Source organism: Callorhinus ursinus, unplaced genomic scaffold (genome assembly GCF_003265705.2).
Source record: "Callorhinus ursinus isolate GAN/ISIS: 27379988/994484 unplaced genomic scaffold, GSC_fseal_2.0 scaffold1, whole genome shotgun sequence".
NCBI lineage: Eukaryota > Metazoa > Chordata > Mammalia > Carnivora > Otariidae > Callorhinus > Callorhinus ursinus.
In genome coordinates, this window is record NW_027397063.1 from 78,184,769 (window position 1) to 78,196,141 (window position 11,373).

General features: G+C 37.3%; 1 pseudogene; it reads right to left on the reverse strand.

The window, feature by feature from the left end:
* Nucleotides 1–451: 451 nt before the first annotated feature.
* On the reverse strand, nt 452–4,032 carry LOC112819756 (inositol 1,4,5-triphosphate receptor associated 2 pseudogene; annotated as a pseudogene).
* Nucleotides 4,033–11,373: the final 7,341 nt, after the last annotated feature.

Here is an 11,373-nt window from a genome sequence, read left to right on the forward strand (position 1 = left end):
ACTACCACTGAAGCTATTCAATAGAATGTGCTACAGGCTGTTGGAGGTAATTTCTAAATAGGAGTTTCAGAAATTGAGTGATGGGTACTTTGTGTAGTTTCGCAAAGGAAGAGGCTAGGGCTAACTTGTATAGATCTGACACAGGTTTCAAAAGAGCTTTTTTTTTTAAAAAAAAGATTTGAATGGTTATTTCATATATATCTTACATATCTCTTCCTCAGAAGGCTTATTAAAAGATCAGAGGCAGAAAAAAAAATCTTAAGTAGGCTTTTTCCCCACTGTATTTTAATTGGGCAAGTAATCTCAAAAAAGGGAAATGTAAAATATCTTGCAGCAATTCTGAGCACCTCTGCTTCCATGCTATAATTTCCCAGCTGAAAGTTACTAATTTACAAAGTTCATATGCTGAAATTTTAAAAAATCAAGATACACGTATTTGGGTGTGCTGTAGTCACACTGGTGGTGACTCATTGTGTCGAAGTCTGAGAAATGTCTACAAAATACATTCTAGAGACATACAGGAGTCCCTGTCCTGTGTTGGAGTGCCACCAGAGATGTTTGGGGAAATTGGCCTATGAGGAAGCTCATCGAAGCTAAAACAGTACAGTGAATATAACAGAAAGCCAGAGTGCCTTAGTAGCCTTTCTGACGGAAGTCTTGTTGTCCAGGAAGCTACCATGTCATAAATCAAAGAGACATCCCATTTTGATAGATTATTTCTCTTTTCAGAAAGACTTGACTTGGCAGTTTTGTCCTTTATATAACTATTTCTTCTCCAGATGGTTCCAACTCTCCTTTAGTTTTTAGTTCACATTCTTCTTCTTCAGTATCTGCCTAGGAATAGATGCTCATGAATCCATGTAATGAGGGATGGTGTTTACTTTGCTGTGACCCCAAAATATGCCAACTGCGTGACCATCCCAGCCACCATTCCCGCATTTCCAATATTTCTGGGTAAAGAGGCAATGGACACTCTTTCAAGAGAAAATGCATGGTGTTTAGAAAAGTTGAACTTTTTAAAAAAACTTGGCAGTCATCTTCATGTACAAGAAAGTTAAAGACATTGAATTTTGTAAAAGAACCTGTTTTGGTTCTTCTAGTTCAGCATGCTTTTTGGCATGCACTCTCTTCAGATTTTCTACCTGCTGAGTCATTATTTTAACTGCTTTACTAACCTGGCTTTCCTGATTAGTAGCTCCCAATATCTAAGCCCTCCTGGTTGCTCATGATATACACTGGCTAAGGAATGTTACATTCTTCTCAAGCTTCTTAATGGTCTCCTAAGCCTGGCTGTCATCTTCACAGGGTGGTGTTAAAGGCTCTAATAGCTTTACACAGTTAGATATGTCTTTCTTCAAATTTTCTTCTGCCAAGTCACAGGACCTTTCTTCAAACTTCACTACTTTTTTTTTCAAGGTAAACCAGTTGCATTTAATTCCCAACAATAATCTAAGAAATTCAGCCTTCACCTCCTTCTCATTAGACAGGTTGTCACTAAGCTTTTCCTATTTTTAAAACATGTTTAAAATAGTCACATAATTTCATGTTAAAAATGAATTATTAGGGCTTAATTTGTAGTTTAAAATGTATCCCCATCGTATAAAATAAAACATAAGATTGAATAGTCAATTAAAATAACAGAAATTTGACATTATAATTAAAGGATAGTAAACATGTTTAAGAGTACAAGGTTTTATTCTCTATACATCAAATAGTTTAAAGTATATAAGGTATGATTTGTAGGACCTCAGGTCTGGGAGGGTTTTTACCCTCTAATCCTACTGCACATTTTTTAGTTGAAAATCTTTTGAAATATGCTTGTAAGAGATGAGACAAAGTGCGATGAAACAATCCACTAATAGAAATCTCATTGTTTCATGAGAAACCCACTCAATCTCGATACAATCCTGATATAAAGACATTTCGTCTTTTGAGACTGAATCTGTTCTCTTCTGGCTTCTACTCATTGTTCTCTGTTCAGTTCCCTAAGATCCTACAAACCAGATCAACTCCCTTTGGCACATTCCAACCATCAGAGGTCTGGTGACTGAGATGTTCATCCCTCTTTAGACTAATCATCTCCATTCTTTTAATTGGTCTTCATGTAGCATTATTTCAAGTCACCTCAGCAATCCAGGATGTGCTCTCTTACAACAATTCTAGTTTCTCTATATTCCTCTCAAATGTGTGTATCCACAGGCATTTTGAAATTCAACAATGTATATACTTCTCATCATATGGTGTCATAGCGCTGCAGTATTTTATAGTAGAAGGACTCCTCATTAGTGTATATAGAATAATTTTTTATTATTTCTCCACTGATATCTCTCTTCCCCTATTGGACTCCTAGCTCTATGTGTGGGGTAAGGGAATAGATCTGACTTGGTCATCATTCTATTTTCCATGCTTAGCATTATGCCTGTCTGACGTAGTGTTCTGTAAGTATCCATTAATTGAATGAATGTGTGGATTCATCATTTTTCTATGGCATCATTTTATTTTAATTCAATAATAAATTATTTACCTATAGTTTCAGCAGGCTCTAATAAAAACTGGTTTATGATAGTATCTCATAACTATTTCCGTCAAGAGCTATAAAATCTTTCTAGCATGACTTTTTACAAAGGAGAAACATTATACATCAAGAGGATGTATCATAGAGGATAAGGTGATTCTGAGATTTTCACCTGTGGAGTATCCAAGTTATGGATGTCTGTTTTTTTTCCTTGTGAATTCTTTTATTGATATCACATTTTGGAAAGCAGTGAAGTGTTAGGCAATTATTGATCTGAAATAGGCTTGATAATAACATGCCTTCAATATTTTAATCAAGATTATGGATCAAGAGATTTATGAGAGGCTGATCAATATGCAAATAGCATGGATTTGGAATATACTGTAAACACTCTGGAAACTTGATCCAAATTGATCTAAGCAGATTGGATTTGTGATTCAGTTTCCTTATATTTCACCAAAGGCACAGAAAAGATATAAGAATAAGCCATAAATGACACAGCCAGACTTGAAAACAAGTGTTTATGGCAGACCAGAAGCCATGAGGCAAGTAAAAGAAGGGGAAGGGATAGGACGCTGCATTAGGCAGCTTAGTCTTCAGCAGTAAGCCCTGTGAGCTACTGTAGAAAGTATTTCAGGACCTCTCTGGGAGAACCTCATTCCATAAAGCAGCACAGGATCAAACAACTGAAAAGGATGTGTACAAGCCTACAAAGGTTTTGCTAATGCTGAGAGGAGAAGAAATGCTATGTTAGGCTGCATTAATAGAATAGGGAGGTGGTAGTTCAATTTTCTGATGTTTGGAGTTTTATATTCCTTACCAGTTATTTTAAAAGCAAGGTTGAAAACCAATATATTCTAAAGAATAGCTGAGATGGAGGGGATATTTTGAATTTTATCAGTCAAAGGAGGACTAAGGAAATTAGAATAGTGGTTCTTAATTTGACATGTGCTTCATAGTCTTTGAGTTTTTTGTTTTTAATACATATATAGATAACCCTACTCCTAAGGATTCTTATTCCTTAGATCTGGAATAAGGAGACAGTATGCATTTTTTTAAAAAAGTTTTACAGGGGGTTCAAATGCATAACCCTGGTTGAGAATCATCAAATTAGAAATAGCTTGGAGAAGACTGATAAGTGGGATATGATTGTCTACAATTGCAAAGATGACAAAGTTTTACTCCCTGAATCCCTTGGGAAACCAGTTGATGAATTTCCACCTGGGATCTTTTACTATATCCAGAACTGACAGCTAAGCCGTTGTGGTTGAAGGCAATGCTCTTTAGGTAACTGTGCCAGTGGAGTGGGCTGGCTGAGGTGGATATTGCTGGCACAGACTCACTGTGCTCTTTTTCCTCTATATTCTACAACCAGATGCTGGGAATGGATTTTCTTATCTCCTCTTCTCTTCCTCCTTCAACACTCATCTTGTACCAGGAGAACCCAGACCTTGGGGGGTGGGATGGATCTGGACTAGCCGTGGGGTTTGGCTAGGGTCTGACCTTACCTTGTACATGGTTCATAATTCAGCAAAGATATGAAATTCAGTGGCTTTTTAAAAAGATTTTATTTATTTATTTGACAGAGAGAGAGACAGTGAGAGAAGGAACACAAGCAAGGGGAGAGGGAGAGGGAGAAGCAGGTTTCCCACTGGGCAGGGAGCCCGACGCGAGGCTCGATCCCAGGACCCTGGGATCACGACCCAAGCTGAAGGCAGATGCTTAACGACTGAGCCACCCAGGTGCCCCTTCAGTGACTCTTTAATTAAAATCTTTAGTAACTCTCTTTTTCTCTCTTTCTTCCCCCTCCCTCCTCTCCTCTTCTCTCATTATTGTCTCAGCATCAGTTTTCCAAATAGGCTTTACTCATTCCAAAAAAGTTGCCACTCTTTTGTCCTGCCATCTTGGCCATTGTGCTTGAAAAATAAGATAATAATCTGCTTTGAAAAACTCTGCAAGACTTCCTATTTAGGTAGGTAAAGTTAGTCACCCAGGTCCATAACTTCTTCACTCTTCTCTCTCAGTTCACTATGCTTTACTCTCCTAATTTGGTAATTCATGCCTCACTAGAAGATTTTTCTAGTTGTGTTTGTGGTTTTCTGACTTTGAAAAAGAAGAAAGGTGAGCAGGCTCAGCTGTATTGCTAATATCCTCTCAAATTTTTCCCCCTTGGAAAAAGAAAGGCAGGGGTCATAATCAAGTTTAGTTTAGAACCTGAATATGTTTTAGCTTATAAAACATACCATAGTTCAAACATATTTATACTCTAGTATTTGAGACCTGTCTAGAAAAGGTTTTGTTTGCTTGAATATTGTGTTGTCTTTCTAGGTAAGCTACATCAGTTGAGATAGTAATGTAACAACCCAGGGAGAAGGGGACTTGATCCAATCAAGCCTGCTTCTCACGCAGAGAAACAGGGTCAGGGGAAGTTTGGAGGTAGATTGGACTCTTCACATGTTGTGTCTTTGGAGGAGCCTCTGATATACCCCACTCTAACCTGTCACTTCCCCTAAAAGGACAAGACACACTCGAAAATAAAGGCTCAGTGCAGTCAACTAGTTGCCCAAAGAATTTTTCAAGTCCCTTCTGTCATCAGACCATCCATCCTAAGGAAGAAGGAATGCCTGGCCACCCACTCTGGGACCAGAGAGATGAGGATAGGGAAGCAGATATCTGGCTACTTTATCTTTTCCATGTTTTTCTGCAGCAAAGAAATACATAGCCCTTCCCCACTACTCCCCTTCCTTATTTTAGAATTCAAAGGAGGCTTTTTTTTTTTTTTTTAAATAATCCAGTACTTAATTCCTCAAGCTGTAAACTAGCCTCCTGCACTTTCCTTTAAGAAAGATGCTAGTAGCAATTTTTCCCATCTCAGGATGAATTTAAGACACAATGGGTACTTCTCTCAGGCATGTTTACATTTTAAACCTCTCATTAAAAAAATAAACCTTAATCTTTTATTAAAGAAATTTCAGGTGGGGCTAGTGGGAGCATGGGATATATTTTGGAAACTATGGTTGTTTAAGGCTTCTACATTCATATCAAGAGACGGAAGCAATACCAAGCCCTAAGGATAGCACACAGCAGACTCCTACATTAAAAATCTCTGTCACTCCTGAGTTTTTCCCAGTTAAGACTCCTGATATATGTAACAGTTCCCCTTAAAGCATGTAGGGATCCTCTACCACTTGCTACTGCATCTACCATTTGATCACCTACCACTAGCTCCATTTCTCTATTGGAAATCTCACTCTGCAAATCTATCTCATCACTTCCAAATGTTTGACAGAGACCTTTCAGATCAGTGAGGTCAGAGTACATAGTGATTTGGGTTTGGGTCTTAAAGTCAGAGGAACCTAGGCTTGAATCCTAACCCCTACACTGATTAGAATGACCTAGGACAAGTTACTTAACTTCCCTGATTCCCAGATTCTTTACCTATAAAAGGGAGATAATGATGCTCAACCTACAAGGGAAGAGACATTAACTGCCTGCCTTAGCAGCAAGTAAATGATGGCTAACATTTTGATGGTCGCCTTACTTGCTAAACTGATGGTCTGTTTGCTCCCTCTCTTCTCATTAGTAAAGTTAAGGCATTAAAAGCCATAGTAATAATGACTATAACAGTTATTGATAATAGTTATATTTTCACTTCACATTTACTAGAGTGAAAAATTTATGGGCATCCTCTGGCACATAATAAATTTTCTTACCCCTATGTTTCATAGCCTATCTGAAAATTAAGGCTGAATATTCTAAATATAATTCACACTTTACCCCCACTGCCCCACCAGAAAGAAATACCTTACCATTTTTGAATTTCAATCTTTCTTTTCTCTTTACTTGTTTAAACTATTTTCCCCGCAATGAATGCCATAAAAAAATCTAACTGTGACATAGAAGTGGAAAAAATAGTTTTAGGGGATGATTTAAGCTGGAAACACATTTGTTTATAGCACTCACATTATCCCAGGGCATCCTGGACAGAATGAGTGCTGCCTCAGGCTACTAGCTTCTCAGGTACTCATTAATTCTGAAGAAAGCTTCATGTTGAGGCCATTACCACTTAATTACAGTTTGTGATTATTGGCACATTCTTTAGTGACCTTATTCTATGTGCTGGCCTGTTTGTTCACTAGAGGATCCATGCAGCTGGAAATTTTGGCTGACTAGAAAGTATAAAGGGGGATTTTGGGGAGCTTGAATTGAAACCATTCTTGCTGAAATGTCAACACATTTTTCTCCCATCTGGATATGGTTAATCACGGTGCTTGCTTTGATATACTTTTTCCATAAGCTATGCTTTTGAGGTGTGCCTGAACTTATCAAAATCTATTTTAAAGCAAAGCTTTGAGCAGAAGTTCTTGTCTGTCATTATTTACTCTTTGTGGGCATAACAGGGGAGGTTTCTTATGAACACTTCAGCATTATTAGAGCTTGCAGTCTAGGGACCAAATGGTCCCTAGACTATATTTCTTCCAACATAGAAACTGGAAGGAATTTTAATTCCATGATTCCTCTAAGAATAATGTTGTTCTAAAATCATAGGGAAGGAGGCCTAATCTAGTAGCAAAGAGTACTTGGTTAGGAACTGGAAAATCTGGCTGGCTTCTATGCTTAATTGTAACTGATTTTTGGGCAAAATAGTTTCACTTATTCACACATTATTCATGCCATAAATAATTAGTGTTTTCTTCGTGCTGTACACTGGGGAAGTTATCGTGGGTACTGAAGTCTGTGGGGCATGGGATAATAATTTCTCCTTGTACTTATCATACCTTTCCCAGTGTGTGATAATATATAAACAAATGAGTGTGGCTGGGCTCCAATAAAATTATATTTATCAACCATAAAATTTGATTTTCATGTAATTTTTTGGTATGTCATGAAATATCAGTTTTCTTTTAAGACTATTTAAAAATGGTCTTTTTAAAGACCTCTGGGCTATAGTGTGCCAAACACTGATTTACAACACAAACAAAATAAACAGTAGCATGATTATCACTGGCAGTAGATTTTCTGGGTTTTATGGGAGCACGTGGAACTCTTGGTTGTCCAAGTCTTTCCCCAGGATGAGTTATATGATAGGACAAAAAGAATGAGAAAGGATGAGTCAGTTGAGACCAAAGAGAAGAGTATATGCAAAGTCCCAGAGGCAAGAGAATAAATATGGTAAATGAATGACTGAAATACAGAATATAAGAAAGAAATGCAGAATATAAAAAATAGTGATAAATGTACAGTCTGCTTAACTGAGCAGGGGCCATATTTTGAATAGCTTTATATTGCCATATAAAGGATTTTGGAGCAAGAGGAAGCCTTTGGAAAGCTTTTGGTAAGCAAGTACAAGATTAAATTTGAGACTTAAAATATCTCTGTGGATACACATGGAGGATAGAATAGACATGGCTGTGCTTCAATATGACTTTGTTTACAAACATAAGTGGCAGATCAGATTTAGTCTGTGGGCTCTTCTGCTAAACCTTTCTGGAGAGTCAGACAACCTGATTGAAATCTTGTCCCATAACTAACTACTTTTCGGCAAATTACTAAGTTTTTTTTTTTTAAACTATTATGTTCTGTTCAGCTCTTCTTTTCCTTCAAGAAGTCCATCAGAAATCCATAAATTCAAATGAAGGGTAGAAAAACTTTCATTTGTTATGTTGAAAGAAAGCAGTAACTGGGAAGATGTTGAAACAACAGCTACTTTATTTCATTGCATTGAATGTTACTACCACCTTCCCCCAGGGATTTTTCCTTCCATAGAGTAATTTGTCCCACCACTGGTTCCAACATACCCTTTCCTGCACATCTGTATCCTGATTTCCAGCTAATGCCATTGATGTTCCTCCACGACACTGATTCTGTTTACTTGAGTTATAAGATAAGCAGTTGACCAACTTAACACCCAGTTTTAGTTTTCTAATTTAGTTTTCTAATTTCTAATTTAGTTTTCTAATTTCTAATTTAGTTTTCTAATATTCATAAATTTTCTAATTTATGAATACTTCATATTCAAGTAGAGAATGGCAAAGACTGTCTGCCAGATTATTTAATTTTAAAGGCTTCTTACTGCTTTTGATATAAGAAAGAACAATTTCTCTGGTGGTGAGATCCCAAAGACAATCTAGAATACAAGCATGTATAAGAAACAAAATGGCAAAGAATGATAGGTACAGTGAGAACACTGGTAAAGGTGAATATAACCAAACTCTATAGAAGTAAAGACTTCCTTTTTACCAAGGGTTCAACACAAATATCCAGGTTGAAAGTTTTGGCTGTAGGACTGGAGATTAGAAATTTGAAAAGTCATGAATTCATTAACATGTTTGAAATTCTGAAAAATCTGTGTGATTATATTTCTTTTTTTTTTTTTTTTTAAGAAGCTGGGGAATTTTTTTTTTTTTAGATTTTTTTTTTTTTTTTTGAGAGAGATAATGAGAGATAGAGAGCATGAGAGGGAAGAGGGTCAGAGGGAGAAGCAGACTCCCCGCTGAGCAGGGAGCCCGATGTGGGACTCGATCTGGGGACTCCAGGATCATGACCTGAGCCGAAGGCAGTCGCTTAACCAACTGAGCCACCCAGGCACCCGATTATATTTCTTTTAAAAAGAGAAAGAACCCAAGAGATCCTTTCAAAGTATGTCAGTATATGTAATGTGTGGTGGAAAGACCCCAACTGGAGGTCAATATGACCAGTGTTCTAGTCCAATACCTGCAATTAAGCAGTAGCTATTTGACTTTGAACAGGTGTTATGATATCCTATGGAATGAGAGAAAAGAGAATATCACTATTTTCTACCCTCATATTTGTTCCCTACTTTTGCCACCTTATTACCCCAGAGGAAATCTAGACTTCTCCAACATTACTCAATGTGTATACTTACAACATTATATTAGTACAACTATAAAAATAATTATTCTTAAATTAATCATTCAAAAATTTTAAAATAAATCATATATGGACTTAAAGACTCATACAGATGAAAATTCTTCCAAAATTGATCTGAAGATTTTAATCCCACTCAGAATTCTAGCAGTTAAGTTCTGCTTCTGAAAGATGCAAAGGGGTGTTGCTCCCAACCTAACAATGACAGAAAGCCAGATGATTTACAAAATTGTCATTTATCTCAAAGCCATCAGAGTGCTGAGGTCACAAGACTACCAAGAAAACTGAATTCCCTAAAGAGACAGATTCCTTGGTAGGAGGAGGGCAGACACAAACCTTTCAACCTTGGCCAAAGCACAGGAAAAATATGTGACTGCCATAGAAGCATATAAGAAAAAAAATCAGTTAATAGTGTAGATACTTCTTAAAGGCCAAGAGTGGGTAAAGATTTCAGTTTAGAAAAACAGAAAGCCCCAGGCACAGGGGAGTTTGGCTTCACTCAAACTCCTCTTCATGAGTGTCATCAAGTGCTCACATACAGTGGGTGCAGGGCAAGAGAGCCCTTCCCCACCCCAGACCTATGATGGATTAATGTGTAGGAGGTGACTGGATGCCAATGGCTGACAGGCAAAAAAAACTGTACTTACTTAACCAGATCCTCCAATCTGAAAAAAAGGTCTTAAACCACAAAGGCGGTCTATTCATCAAGAAGATATAACAATCTTGTGTTTATGTACCCAGTTACATTTTTTAAATTGATAGAACTATCAAAATAATAACAGAAAAATCTACAAAGGTAGTCAAAGAGGTCAACATTCCTCTGTCAATAATTAACAGAAAAATAGACAGAAAATCAGAAAAATCTATGGTAAGTATCCAAAATTTGTAATAAGACTCTGACCTGAGAAGCACCATCAACTGCCTAATTTAATTGACACTTAGAGAACAACCCATTTAATAACATCACAGCACACATTCCTTGCAAGTGCATGTAAAACATTTACTGAGATAGAACATATTCTTGGCTATTAAACAAAGTATGATAAATCTCAATAATGAGCTTATGCTAGAAATAAATAACAAAAATACATAAAATTTCTCGTATATTTGAAAATTAAACCATATATATTTTTAAATTTTTTATTGTTATGTTAATCACCATACATTACATCATTAGTTTTTGATGTAGTGTTCCATGTTTCATTGTTTGTGCATAACACCCCGTGCTCCATGCAGAATGTGTCCTCTTTAATACCCATCACCAGGCTAACCTATCCCCCCACCCCCCTCCCCTCTAGAACCCTCAGTTTGTTTTTCAGAGTCCATTGTCTCTCATGGTTCGTCTCCCCCTCCGACTTACTCCCCTTCATTCTTCCCCTCCTGCTATCTTCTTCTTTTTCTTTTTTCTTAACATATCTTGCATTATTTGTTTCAGAAGTACAGATCTGTGATTCAACAGTCTTGCACAATTCACAGCACTCACCATAGCACATACCCTACCCAATGTCTATCACCCAGCCACCCTATCCCTCCCACCCCCCGCCACTCCAGCAACACTCAGTTTGTTTCCTGAGATTAAGAATTCCTCATATCAGTGAGGTCATATGATACATGTATTTCTCTGATTGACTTATTTCACTCAGCGTAACACCCTCCAGTTCCATCCACATCGTTGCAAATGGCAAGATCTCATTCCTTTTGATGGCTGCATAATATTCCATTGTGTATATATACCACTTCTTCTTTATCCATTCATCTGTCGATGGACATCTTGGCTCTTTCCACACTTTGGCTATTGTGGACATTGCTGCTATAAACATTGGGGTGCATGTACCCCTTCGGATCCCTACATTTGTATCTTTGTGGTAAATACCCAGTAGTGCAATTGCTGGATCGTATGGTAGCTCTATTTTCAACTGTTTGAGGAACCTCCATACTGTTTTCCAGAGTGGTTGCACCAGCTTGCATTC